Below are 15,421 nucleotides of genomic sequence, written 5' to 3'. Positions count from 1 at the left end.
TTTTATTTTTAATGCTGGAAGAGGATGAAAAGATGGATTTCAAATCCTATATGTGCCAAGCTAGGCTGAGAAAATCAGTTGCAGGGACCAACCAGGATAAGAGATGAATCCATGCTTCTCAGAGTACCAATCATGGAATACACTTCTAAGATTTATGAAAAAGGCTTCAGGTCAGAAGGCATAATCCTCAGGCAGTGCTGACCCCAGATCCTCTCATTTCCAAAAGTAAACACTGCAGTCATCCCATCTTTGGTCTCCAGCTCCCATAAACCCTTTCAGATTGCTGTCTGAAGTGGTGCTTATTGCTCAAAGACAGCACATGAACCCCCTCTGTTCAACCACTGGGTCCTTCTCATTATGTTTGTACCCGACAGACATATAGAAAGTCAGAGAGAGAGGCAGGATATAAAACAAACACACTTTACTTGACTGAGTCAGTAGGCAACTGGCCAGCATACTCCGCTGCATCTTTTTATACCTCCTCAGAGTTACATATGAGTAGTACTCAATGAGTAAGCTTAATGCACAATCACTACACTTCTGTGATGTGTGTGTTTGTTAACATTTGCAGTTGGGCATTCTCCTGTAATAAAGTGGTAATGCAGCTGTATATTGCCCATACAATGCAGAGATGGAAGGGAGGCACATTTTTGTTGTTGTTTAACAGAGGGCAAAATATAGAGAGCCACCTAAATGTATACATGTTATCACTCTCTGCAATCACAAAAAAATATCTCCCAAACATTAATCTCCTCTGGGACCAAAACAAAACAAAAACCCCTTTGGCTTCCAAAGGCAGGAAAATAATGACAGATTTGGGTTCTTAGCCTCATCTCTTGTGTTTACCACACAGTTTAAGCTATTGTGCTATGTGATTAATGATTCACAAAAATATAATCTCCTAGGATTACCTTGCCTTGTCAATACACCAGAAAACACGACCATCCCTTCTCCAGGAGCTATGAAGAGAATTGTCTGTATTTTAAATGGAATTAAATTCATCACTTCCTGCAACAAAATAGTTGTTGGTTTTTTTCGCTTGTTTTCTTTTATCTTTCTGCATTTTCCATTAGAGAGGAGGGGGAAAAACATTATCCATCTCTGTGAGGAAACACAATCCTGAAGATATTACAAAACCATCAATGTCATTAGGATTAAACATTCTCTCAGCATTCCTCTTTTATTTCAATAGAACCCATTATCTGTTTGTGCTAAGTAAAACTCTACTGAAAAACATCTCTGTCCAGAATGCCATTTAGTTTAAATAGACTCTTCTCTCTCTCTCCTTTTGCATTTTTTTTTGTTGGGGGCGGGGGGCGGTTGGTGTGTAAATGTTTGTGTTAACATGCTAAATATGTTTCTCTGAAATTAACATATCCTGAAGCTTGCCCAAAACAGGAGATTGAAATCTTGATTAATAAAACTCTTAGTAATGCAGAATCAAAATGGCATGACATTTTTTTTGTCCCAACCTTCATGCCGATTCTGCTTTCATCCAAATAGTTAATGAATGTTTTGACAAAAATCAGTTATAATAGCATTACAAAGGCAAATGGAAAGAAATGCCTATAATCTCACTCCCTATTAAGAATCATCTGAAACGTGAGTATTTTGTGAATGTAGGGCTGTGTAGTATTCTATCTAAAATAAAGTAAAGTTGTGCCGTTGAGTCAGTGTCAACTCCTGGCGACCACAGAGCCCTGTGGTTTTCTTTGGTAGAACACAGGAGGGGTTTACTATTGTCATCTCCTGCACAGTATGAGATGATGCCTTTCAGCATCTTCCTGTATCGCTGCTGACCGATCTAGGTGTCATACCAACAGGGATTCAGCCTCTTGCTTCCTAGGAAAGTTACTTCCTCACTGTTCCGTTAGGCTTTAGTGTTCTATCTATCAGCCCTCATGTTTTGTTAATTAGAAATTTGTCCCAGTGGGCATCCTGTAGAGAATGTGGGCGGTGGGTGGAGTCAGAAAGGAAAAGAAGAGAAAGTTGAAGGGAAAAAAAATGAGTGGTTTCTGAATAAAGCTTATTTAAACAAATACAAGATTGTTGGGTGTGTGTGTTTTAAACAAAGAAAACAACTCTAAAACATTTGGTGAAGAGATTTTGAACCAGCTATATGTGTGATCCTGCAAACAGTGTGAATATTCTTGCAACTTCCTTCCATTGCATTACTGGGCGTACATCCCTGAACTGATAGATTCCACTATTGCTGCTGCTGATGGTTTCTCCAGCTTCCTGGCCTGCACAACCCCTGAAGGTACTTTTCCCTTATCAGTCCTGGACTCTGCTGTTGATCCTTGACTCTGTTCACTGTTGTTAGTTTTATATAGTTGTCACTGCTGCATGTTTCAGATCCCACCACCAACTTTTTCCTTCTCCACCCCAGTTGAACCTGCTCTTCCCTGGAAACATTGGAGGTCCTATTTCCTCACTATACAGACCCCAGATTTTACTCCAACAAAGTAGAAGCCTATATTGCTTGGGCCCTGAAGACCAGAGAATATATAATCATTTGCCCTTTCCTGCCCACTTGGAAGGGGATGCCAATTCTTATGAGGCTGATCTTCAAGCCTTAGATGATCATTTCAACCTACTTTGAATGTGATTGTTGAACGTTATACGTTTCATGCTAGATCCCAACTGCCTGATGAATCTATTCATCAGTATGTCACAGGATGGTGTGCCTTAAGTGTAACCTGTGAGTTTGCCAGCTTAACCGATGAATTGATCAGGGATCAGATTGTTATGAAAACAAACTGTTCCAAACTGCATTGAAAACTGCAATTGGAGTGGAAACTTACTTGGATAACGTTATAGAGATGGCTAGGAGGGTGAAAAATGCTCTTGACTGTGCCAAATCACTCTCCTTGGCACAACCAACTTCCTGAAATCCAGACTGTTCAGTCTAAATCCATCCAATCCCAACCTTCTCATATGACACTGCCCCAGAAAGGGGCAGCACTGGAAAGGAGGAGCTACCACTGCTACCAATGTGGAGACTCTGCCGACAAATCTGATCTTGCTCACAGTCCTGCATGGAAGGTCACTTGCAGCAGGTGCAACAAAAGGGGAAACTTTGTTAAGTTTTGCAAGTGTTCTGTCCACGACATTACTGATTCATTATATGATAAGGATGAGACAGATGAACCTCTTCCTGACAGCGTTTTAAGTGTGAGAGACTCAGAGCCTGCTTCTCCACATTTTCAGGTTAAACTTAATGGCCATGAAGTGCAGATGCTGGCTAATTCTGGTTCTTCACACATTACCATTTCCCATCTACTTTACAAGAAACTCCTTATTACATCAGATCTGCTCCTGCAGCCTTCAGACATCCACTCATGCGGACATTGACATAATTCCCCTATTGACATAAATGGATACTTCACTGCTGTCCTGGAATACAAAGGATGTATTCAGCCTCTGATCTCCTTTTTTTAAAAGAATGCAGCATTTACCTCGGATGCAACTTGCAAGGCTGGATTTCATAATATCAAATTGGCCATAGCTGAAAACCCTGCTCTCATTTCTTTTGACACCAACAGGCACACAATTGTAACCACTGATGCTTCTGAATATGGTCTGGGTGCTATCTTAACCCAGAAAAACGGGAACAGGGAAGTTACAGTTGCTTTTGCTTTCAGAGTGCTTACTGCTTTAGAGAAGATGTATTCTGTCATTCAAAAAGAAGCTCTAGAATATTTCTGGGTAGTGAAGCACTTCAGAACTTAATTATGGGGCAGAAAATTCATCCATAATTTAAGAGTCATACCATAAACCCCTTTCTGCTTTACTTACTAGTTGGGGTCAAGTCAAGCAACCCCAGGAATAGCCAAATGAATTACAAGACTTATGGATTTTGCTTTCCATCTGGAATATCTTCCAGGTCTTCGGAATACAACTACAGATTATTTATATCTCGACTGTGACTTCCAGGCCAAGAGGAGATCACAGGATGAAGAAGTAATTATGGAAAGAGCTTCATCTACTCATGGAGTGATCATATCTTCTAAAAGGAGAGCGGCTCTCAGTGCTGATCAAGAGCTTACTGAATGTAAACCTTACATAACTAATTGAAAGCCATGTAAAAACAAGGTACCTGAGCATCTTCAACCATACATGCACGTAGTGAGTGAGCTATCCCTTCTCAATGAGCTGGTGTTAAGGACTTATCATTTGGTGGTACCAACCTCCTTACAAGCAAAAGTGATCAAAATTGCATACACAGGTCACCTGGGCATTAGCTTGACTAAAACCTGAATCGAAGAAAGTTTCTATTTGCCAGGTATGGACAAACACATTGAAAATGTAACCAGGCACTGTATGGTTTGTGCGGTATGTGAGAAATTGCAGAAGATGTTTACTACCCCCTTGATTGTAGTAGAATATCCCAAAGGTTCCTGGAAAAACTTGCTCAGGATATAATGGGGCTATATATATATAAACCCACCCACCCAGGATATAAACCCACCCACCCACACATACAAATATCTATTATAGTGATGGTGGATTACTATTCCAGGTGGACATAAGTTTCATTTTCTGAGAACATTTACTATGAATAGGGATGTGCACGGAACTTGTTTGGCTGGTTCAGTTAAAATCTGGACTGGATATGAACTGGCCCAGTCCAGTTCTGGGTTTGGTCAAACTGGGACATTTTTGGTTCAACCCTCAAGCCGGGCTGAATGGGTTCATGGACTAGTTTGGATATACAAGTAAAGGGGGCATCCCTAATTCCGATGCTAAAAGGTGGGGGTGGGAGTGGAGAAAGCAAGGGACCTCCGCCTCCATTTAGAGGTGGAGGTAGTGGAGAAACACTGGAGGCACTGGTGAGGCAGGGTGGCGGGGACTCCACCAAGCCTCTCGCCAGCCTCCTGAATGACAGCCCAGGCCATCTGCGGCCCACTTTGGGCCTTCGCACATGCATAGCGGCCAATTGCATCAGAACACAATGTAAATTAATTCATTTTAAACATTAATTTATTTAAAATTAAATTATTTTTAAAATTAATTCAATTCTGGTTGTTATAAAGGGGAAGGATGTGTTGTATCCCATCTGGCAGTCCTTCATGTTTTGTTAATTAGATGTTTGTCCCAGTGGGGATTCTGTGGAGAGTGGAGTCAGAAAGAAAAAGGAGGGAAAGGAGAAAGAAAAAATGGGAGCTATTTCTGAATAAAACTTAGTTATCTTAGAGAGTGCCTTCTTCTGCATGATCCTCACCACATGTTAAGGTCATCTGAGGAGGTCCGTCTCCAGTTACCACTGGTGCATCTGGTGGTGACTCAGAGGCTACTCTCTGTAGCCGCTCCTGCGCTGTGGAATTCACTCCCTGCAGACATCCATAATCTGAATTCTTTATTGGCCTTCAGAAAAGCCCTCAAAACCTATCTGTTTGGCCTGGCCTTCCAGGGTTTTAAATTGTTGTAAATGGTTTTAATGTTGTCATCTGTTTTTTAAACTGTTTTGCATATTTTAATTGTTATTGTTTTATGAGGTTTTATAATCTGTTAACCGATTTTAATTGTTTTGTTTTAATGTAAACTGCCCTGAGCCATTTTGGAAGGACATTATAGAAATTGAATGAATGAATGAATAAATAAATAATAAAATAGTTAAGCACAAGATTCTTTTCGTATTTACGAGGGAAGCGGCTATAAAACAAGCTGTCAGCCAATCAGAAAAATGGTCTGACCTGCTCTTGCTCTTACAACAGCACTTTGGCCAGCAGAAATTAGCAGATGAACTTGTTCACAACAAGGTGATAAACATTACAACTTGCTAAGCAGATCAAACTCCTATTAAAGGCAGAGTAAACCACGAGCTGGTAAAAACATTGCCAACTCAATTGTGACAGTCCTAGATTAGGGGTATGGGAACTGGTTCGGTTCAAGCCAGGTTCGACGTCGAGCCGGCTCAGTTTGATGGGTTCCGAGTACGAAACAAACTGGGCCAGGACTGAACTGAGCCAGCTCGGAACTCTACTGGTAAAGGGGAATCTATGGGGATCCCCCTTTTTCATTAAAGGGGGCTGTCCTAAGAGAAGAGGTGGTGGGAGGGAAGTAAATAGGTACATACAAATGCCCCCTGGTGGCTACAGGGCGGCCATGGGTGGGAAGTGGCAGCTGCTCCCCCCACCCCCACCAGTCATGTGAATAGTCCAGTCCTACTCCCCCAGTCCTACTGGGACCAGTCCTACTTCCCCAGAATAGCTCAGGCTGGCAGCGGACCAGTTTAGGCAGCAAAGACTACTACTCTGGGAGAGGCTGGTGGGGGTGGGTAGGAACTGCCATCACCTCCTTGTGGCAGCTGCAGCCGCCGCAGCCAGCAACACTTGTGAGTACCAATTTCTTCCCTCCCACCCCCCCTACCCTTTGGACAGCCCCCTTTCCCTATTATATTATTAATTATTTCTTGTTTACACGGTCAGACAGGTGTTATTGACTGGTTTGTTTTATCCAGACATCGAGTCCTTCCCAAGGACCTGGGATGGCTGGATTTTATTGCCAATGTTGTTGCTGTTGTTATAGATATCGTCACAGAATATAGGCTGTTCCCAGTAAAGCTGCTTTTTGTAATTGGCCGGTGGTGATTCCTGTGGCCCCTATGGTGCTGAGGTGCTCTTCAAGGTCTTTTGGAATTGCACCTAGGGTGCCAATTACCACTGGGATTATTTTGGTCTTTTTCTGCCACAGCCTTTCAATTTCAATTTGTAGATCTTTGTATTTTGTGATTTTTTCTATTTCCTTTTCTTCTATACTGCTATCCCCTGGTATTGCTATGTCGATTATTTTGACTTCTTCTTGTTGTTATTATTATTATTGTATTTCTATACCGCCCTTCCAAAAATGGCTCAGGGCGGTTTAAACAGAGAAATAATAAATAAATAAGATGGATCCCTGTCCCCAAAGGGCTCACAATCTAAAATCTTTACTGGTAAAGGGAAATCCTCACTGGATTCCCCTTTACCAGCAGAGCTCTGAGCTGGTCGAACTGGCTTGGTTTGACCAGTGGCAAAATCAAACAACGCCGGGTTGGCTAGAATCCCTATCCTAGATGGATGCAGCCCAGCTCAAAAGCCCTTTGTTACTGACTTCACAGCTTCTAGCCCTGAGCCAGGATTATCTGCCTTCCTTTGGAACTCTTCCAGGCCCCACAGCCCCTGATCCTGCTTTTGTTACCTTTGTACACCGGACTAGTTCAGGTCCTGGAACCCAATATTTGGGGTGTAGCTAGTTATTTTGGATCCTAGACCTAATGGCCTTACGAGGTCCCCCTAACTCCCTGTTAATTTCAACCTATTGGTTTTAGTCCTGCCCTCAGGAGCAAAAGAAAACAAGTCCATTCCTTCTTCTGTACACACACACACACACACACACACACACACACACACACACACACGGCTTCCTAAACTTAGGCCAAATTCTCATTGCATCATGCCAATGAATTCAAAAATTAAAACCACAACACATGCCTCTTATTTCACAGTTCTCACACAGACCTTTTGGATCACAAACCAACTTGGGCATTTGCGGGAAGTGGGGGTGTTTGTTTATTTGGGTGTTAACAGTTTAGTTCCACTTTCACTAGATATGAGGTACTCTATAGTTCAAGATAACCCTTTCTGTCAGCTTTTCTGTGGTAGGGGAAAAATTCAATAAAAACCACGAGTTCGACTGTTTTATTTGAAATTAAAAAACCACAAGCGTCCTGCCATCCTGTCTGACATGTGTGCTCAATTTCAAAGTGCTATGCCCAGCCAATCCAGAAGATCTAAAGGTGAGGGCAGAAAATGGAGCCATTTACCCTTTCCTGTGAAAGCAAATGGCAGGTTTCTTCACATGGGTATGGAAGGAGGGTCTTCTATCCCAAAGGTTTTTGTAATTTTCTGGATGAAACAAGCCACTTATAGAACTTATTTGAAGCTCTTTAATCATTAAAAATCAATGGATTGACTGATCTGCTACAAAATGAAAACTCAGAGTCCTGCCATCCTGTCTGACATCTGTGACCAATTTCAAAGCCATTACTAGAATGGTAGTGACTCAATCATTCCAGGAGATCTTTAAAGGGTTGGGTATAAAAGTGGGGTAAGGTAAAGTAAAGTGTGCTGTCGAGTTGGTGTCAGCTCCTGGCGACCACAGAGCCCTGTGGTTGTCTTTGGTAGAATACAGGAGGGGATTACCATTGCCATCTCTTGCGCAATATGAGATGATGCCTTTCTGCATCTTCCTGTATCGCTGCTGCCCAATATAGGTGTTTCCCATATTCTGGGAAACATACCAGTGGGGATTCGAACCAGCAACCTCTGGCTTGCAAGTCAAGTCATTTTTCTGCTGTGCCATTAGGTGGCTCTAAAAGTGGGGTGCCTTGCCCTTTTTAAAATGAAGGCAAAGCACAGGTTCCTCAAGATGTGGATGGAGTGATGGTTCAAGGGACTTGAGTTAGGAGCTTTGTTAATTTTGTGCCTTGAAAGAAGCCAGTTATAGGATTTTTAAAAAGTTTTTTTTTTAATTCAGAAATTCATTAAAAATCCACAGATACACCAAGTCCTGCCACCCTGCTTTATCTGTGCCCGATTTCAAAACCCTATGCCAAACCATTCTGGAAACAGACAAAGCGGGAAATAAACCACACAATCCCCATAGTCGTCCCCCCCCCCCACTCCCCTTCTCCAGGGCTTCATGGCTATTCTTCAGGCAGGCACAGGCCACACAGGAGGCAGCAGAAGGGCAGATGGTATGCACTGGGCAGAGGCAGGACCACTACTAACAGAGATGATTTGCTCGGTACACAGTCCTACTGAATGACTCCAGCTGGAGTCATTCCATAGCTGCAAAGTCTTGCTCAGCATCCCATAGCCTCACACTCACAGTCTGGCTATAAATAGCCAGACTTGGGTGGTATGAACACGATATGAACTCAGATCTCTGATGAATGAGCTCACACACTGTGGTTTTTCTTTCTTGTGATAATGATAATAGCATCTTTCCCCAAATGATAGATATATGAAACTTATATCAGGGTCCCTGGGCATGGTCTGAGTACATATGATACAGCCACTTTGCTGGAACTGTATAAGCCTAGGTCTGGTCAGTGTGTGAATGGGTGACCACCAGCCTTCCCTCTAAGGTGCATGGCTGCGCATGTGCACACACAACCCAAGCCCTCTGTGCAGCTTTCTGAAATTGCAGCTTGGCTCGGCTGCTGCCCCCCCCCCCCCGCCGCCTATCCCCAACACCACCTCACCAGCCACCTCCTCCTCTGCCCACCTGCTGTGGTCTCTTCTTAAGGAGGGAATCTTCTCCCTCCGTTTGCTGGTGAGCCCGAGTGGTGCCTCCACCTCTGCCCGCCCGCCACAGGTTCTTCTTAAGGAAGGAGGGAATCTTCTCCCTCCATTTGCTGCTGGTGTGAGCCCAAGTAGCACCTCTGCCCGCCCACCGCTCGGGCTTTTCCCTCCTTCTGAAGAGCCCAAGTGGCGGGCGGGCATAGGCACTGCTCGGGCTCACACTGGCAGCAAATGGAGGGAGAAGATTCCCTCCCTCCTTCCTTCAGAAGAGCCCAAGCAGCTGGCCAGCAGAGGCGGAATCTCTGGTTTCCTGTTAAGTGCTAAGGAGGCCAATGCCCAGGCCATCATTTGAACTGCAGTGAGTTTAGAACAAGGAAATAGCCAATCCTCAATTTAAAGCAACAGTACTTGAATGGAGAAGATGGCTTAAAAAGCTAGAGTCACTTTGATCACCCCGACACCTTTCTTGGATCACCCAGGGTTTCACAATCCCCCCTTCCCAAATTAGTCAGTTTTTAAAGGATGGAAAAACAAGGCTTTTTTAGAATGAGAGATCTATATAACAGAAAACAAGGTTGGATTTATTCACAGCTGAAAGATAAATTAGATTATGTTAAATTGTCAATTATTTTCTTCCGTGTTCCCTCTGGTTCTCTAAGCCTCTGCAGGGGTTAGGTAAGGTTGCACCCTCTTGCCTAACTGATTTCCCCTGTTCCTTCTTGTACTATTTATTTATTAATAAGCTGCATAAGAAGAGAGTTGGGGGCGGGGGGGGGAGAGATAAGAAAAATTTGCGTGCCACACTTTGCACGGTGCAATATTAATATCCATGTGTGTGTGACAGAATTATGTGTGCACAATACCTTGAAAATACCACCCAGGACAATTTCCACTCACTGAGCTTAAAAATTAGAGGGAACACTGGTGACCACCTGAGAACCTCACATATGTGACTCAGGATATCAATGTGATAAATCTCATTGACTGCTGCAGGCTTTTCCATCTATAGGAACACAGGAGCATAGCAAGCTGCCATATACTGAGTCAGACCATAGGTCCATCTCGCTCAATATTGCCTACACAGACTGGCAGCGGCTTCTACAAGGCTGCGTGCAGGAATCTCTCTCAGCCCTATCTTGGAGAGGCCAGGGTGGGAACTTGGAACCTTCTGTTCTTCCCAGAGAGGCTCCATCCCCTGAGAGGAATATCTTACAGTGATCACGTGTAGTCTCCCCTTCATATGCAACTGCTTAGCTAAGGTCACTTCCATGCATTCAAGGGGTTCTGTGTATGCACTTGGGGTTTTCATTTCAGATTGCCTCTTGGGGACTCTGGCCATGATTTCATGACTTGCAGTTCTGAACATTTCAGCACCATGAAGCTGTTAATTTTATCCTCAAACATTGCTGGCAGGCAGGCAAACAGGCAGTTGGAAGGAAGACTGTTTTCCCAAGTACAATTAAGGGCTCCTTTCTTTGTATATGACTGAATCCTCAAAGCCGTGATTTTTATCATATCATGCAAAGGCGTATCTAGGGTAGGGCAGGCAGGGCACGTGCCCCAGGCGCCACTTGAAGGGGGGCGCCATTTTGTAAAATTAAATTTATTTATTTTTTTTAAAAGGCTGCCGGTAACGAAATGGCCACCGTGCATGCTCAAATGGCCTCTGTGAGGCCCTAAGTCATGCCAGGCTTTGCAGAGGCCATTTGAGCATGCACGGTGGCCATTTTGTTTTCAGTGGGCATTTTTTTAAAAAAAGATTATTTTTAAAAATGGCCACTGCACATGCTCAAATGGTCCCTGCGAGGCCCTAGAGGCCAGCGGGGTGAGGGGGAACCTTTGCAACCCCTCCAGCCTTTAGGAAGCCCCCCAAAGGGGCTACGGGTATGTGTGTGTGTGTGTATATATATATATATATATATATATATATATATATATATATATATATATATATAAAAGACACTGTACACATATTCAGATTGGCACTATGTACAGAGAATCAGGGCTTGTGAATATGAGCTGACGCTTATGAGCTAGGAGTGTATTCATTTGCTCTTACTTTGCTTCTTGTGATAAGTGAGTTAAATGTGATGTCTTTCTAATATGGCTATTAATGGTGAGTTTGTCTTTGAATCAGTGTGAAATCCTTAATATTAAGGCCCACTGGGAGTTTCTTGCTCTCTTTCTCTCATTTTAACTGTCTTTCTGAAAGACTAGAATATATTCCAAGCAGTGACACAGTTTACTCTGCATATCCTTTAATTACTTATAGAGTATCTGGGAAAAGTCAAATTCTCCATTGATTTTAAAAACTTCTGTAATGGTGATGCTACAATGCATAGTAGAGAATTAGACAGGCACTTCTGTTTAGTTTTCCGAGTACACCTCCACATAGTATTTGGGTATTTCATGAGCCCCAGCATACTGAAATTTGTAGTTTTCCAGCATTTTTTGGTCTAAGTCCACTGCTAAATATTTTTTGAAATATTAAAAGATTAACGAGCTTGACTTGTATTTTTCAGCTGATATTATGGTAAAGTAATCTGAAAGGTGGGTGTCAGATGCTTGGACAGGGGGCGCAATTTCAGTGTTTGCCCTAGGCGCTATTTTCCCTAGATACGCCTCTGATATCATGGATCCAATCCAGCAGGCAGCTAGTCTTGGGTAGCAACTGGGAGACTCTGAATGGGTGTGAACATCTGAAGACACCATCTAATCAGTCCAGTGGGGCCTGAATCAGCATCACAATGTGGATGGAGGCTGCACATAAAGAGCTATCTCTAGGCTGATCTGAGGGCGTCCTTGTGAAAAGGCAATACAGACCTTGGAAAGCAAATTAAAATAAATATTAAATTAAAAATCTAAGGAACCAAATATTTCAGTCACTTTCCATATACTTTTCCTTTGACATCTTTTGATTTGGCTATTTCAGGATGTCTTGTAGAGCTGGCTCAGGGAAGGGATGTGACAGCTGGTCTCAACAACTTTGGTCCTATTCCAACATTAATTTCCCTAGTTCAGTCTTTAAGACATATGTAGGAAAATGGAGAGGATCTGGCTGATCATGTGGGTTTTCATTATGCAGGAATGCTCCAGTACAAGACTGGCAAACATAACCGGCAATCTTCCTCAAAGCTGGTTCATCAGTTCCAACTGCTATTTGATCAAACTTCTGTTTGATTGTTCCAGTGTAGAACAGGCTTGCATCTTCACTGTACTAAATCAGACCAGCATAGCTTCTGATCTGTGATGTGAAAGAGAACCCATCAGTCACATAGAGCTGCTTGACATCCCTTCACCCTTGGTTTTATAGCCTCCAGTTGGCAGCAAAAATAGAAGGTTTAACAAGTTCCTGAGGGGTCATATATGTCTGATGGGGCAGTAGGGAAAAGTCTTCAATAAGCATATCTGTGATATCAGTTTCATAGATCTAGCTAATTAGGGGACTGATGCCACATGATGCCAACTTTAATACGGAGCCAACTCACTTATGAGGGATCCAAATTGTACTAGTATCTGGATCAGTCCAGGATGATGCAGTTCCTGAGACTATATATTATATTATATTATATTATATTATATTATATTATATTATATTATATTATATTATATTATATTTTCTGTCTTTCTTCCCTCCTGGAATTCAAGGTGGCATACATGGGGTTTCTAGGAGATCACCCACTGAGACTCTGACCAGACTCAGACCTGCTTAGCTTCAGTAAATTGTCTGTATCATATACTTTCAGGCCATGCCCTGAGAGAATACATAAATTTGCCTCCTTGGTTTAAAATTATTAATTAGAGCGCATTATAGTTTGCCACTCACCTATTTGTTTTTAAAGTAATAACCTGCTCATCATTCACAGTTCATGACCTCTTAATAGTCTTTCATTATTAGACACATTATAATAAGGCCCATATATGGAGGAAGAGGGGCTCAATCAGCTTTCATCTATAATTAAGAATTCATTAATAATGCATAGAAAACCCCATAATATGTCACAGAAAGGATTATAAGAGGCAGCAAGCACAGCAATGGAAACATGAAAGGGAGAGGGATAATGGACTTCAAATAGCCAGTTTGAATTTTTCAAAAGAACTATGCAGAGGATTTTCTGTAGATAAAATTAGGTATAAATAGATGTCTCCTCCCTCAAACAATACTTGCTACATTCATTCATTCACTCACTCATTCATGATATTTGTACAGTGCCCAAGCTTCCCTCTTTTGGCAGTTTTACAGCAAAATAAAACATATTAAAACAGAAATTAAAACCAACACTATAAAACCACAAGTCTAGTTACAAAGCTTGGGTGAATAAATGTGTCTTTAAAGACTTTCTAAAAGTTGTCAGAGATGGGGAGGATCTTATTTCTGCAGGGAGCACATTCCAGAGTCTTGGGGTGGCAACACAGAAGGCCTGTCTCTGTGTAACCTGCAGATGAGCTGGTGGCAACTGCAGACTAACCTCTCTGGATGATCTCAATGGGCAATGGGGCTCATAGTGTAAAAGATGTTCTCTTAAATACCCTGGGCCTAAGCTGTTTAGGGCTATAGAGGTTAAAAGCAGCACCTCATTATTTTGACCAGAAACCTATTGGTAGCTAGTGTAGTTCTTTTAATATAGGAGTAATATGGTCTCTCTGAGATGACCCAATTTATTTCATGTACGTTTATTCTCAGATAAGGCCAGACCATCCTTATCTGTTTCATTTGTCACATAAGGGAAATGACAAACAAACCAAAGGATAGCAAAGAGTTCCAGAAGGTTCTCTCTTTCCGATTTACCATTAAAAATGGCAAATGTAGTTCAATGTAAGTATAATGTAAGATGCACAGTGAGTCAAAAAATCCCAGCTTCACATATACGCAGATGTGGTCTGAGTTGGCATTGACTGTCCAAGAAAAGGATCTTGGGGTCATGGTGGACAGATCACTGAAAATGTTGACTAGTGTATGGCAGTTGTAAAGAAGGTTAATTCCATGCTAGGGATCATTAGGGAATGAAAATAAAACTGGCAATATAGTAATGCCCCTGTATACATCTATGGCGTGACCACACTTGTAATACAGTGTACAGTTCTGTCACTGCACCTTAAGAAGGATATTTTAAACTTAGAAAAGTTGCAGAAAATGGCACTCAAATGATCAGAGGGTTGGTGTTTCTCCCCTATGATGAAAGACTACATCATACAGGCTTTTTTAGTTGGTAAGAAGGTGGGTAAGGGAGGACACAGTAGACTATAAAATTATGCAAAATGTGTATTTTGCTCCCTCTTTCATAACACTAGAACTTGGGCTCATCTGTTAAAGCTAAATGCTGGGAGATTCGGGGCAGACAAAAGCAAGTACTTCTTTTAAACAATGTGTAGTTAAGTTATGGAATTTGCTGCCACCAATCTAGAGAGTTATTAAAGGGGGGTTAGACAAACAAATGGAGTATAGGCTATGAGCCTGATGCAAGTTACGCCTATTTGATTAATTTTTAGCCAGGTAAGAGAGAGGGCTGCATGGAGCATGGGTGTTGCATACCATGGCTTGGTGGCTCCATGCACTGAGAGATCAAGTGAGGCTCTATGGTGTTTTGAGGAGCTGTGCTGGTATTAGGATGGTCTGGGCCCCATTTTTGCTGGCTTGTTATTTTCACTGTAAAAACATGTGCTGCTGTTATTGAAGCTTCACATTCTGGCTTGTATTTTTAATCAGAGTACCTTGTTAAACAAATAATTATCTGGGCTGGTTAAATACTGCTTAAGCAGTTGGCTCCTACTTGCTGCATGTATAATCTTAATATAATAGAAAACACAACAAAGCAGTAGTTGAAAGCATAAGCCAAAATATTTAGCATCTGCAAAAGCAAATACTTACACATAAATATTCACCTACTATTGCTTTCCTTAGTCACCTTGTCTTGATCTTAATCAATATTGGATAAGGGCATCTTTGAGTTTATGAATAAAAACTACCCGAGCAAGAGAGACATGAAACCACTATAAATGAAAGAATGCCCTTCTGCAACGTATTATTTTAGGCTGTGCAAAAACCATTTGCTGGATAAAAGTAGAAAATGGGTACATTCCTTCCTCTGCTCCTATCAGATTGTCTCAGAAATAAACCTAACTATTCCCTG

The sequence above is a fragment of the Hemicordylus capensis genome, chromosome 4 (genome assembly GCF_027244095.1).
Source record: "Hemicordylus capensis ecotype Gifberg chromosome 4, rHemCap1.1.pri, whole genome shotgun sequence".
NCBI classification, from domain to species: Eukaryota; Metazoa; Chordata; class Lepidosauria; order Squamata; family Cordylidae; genus Hemicordylus; species Hemicordylus capensis.
The sequence above is the reverse complement of the archived record's forward strand: the minus strand, read 5'-3'. Positions refer to the sequence as shown.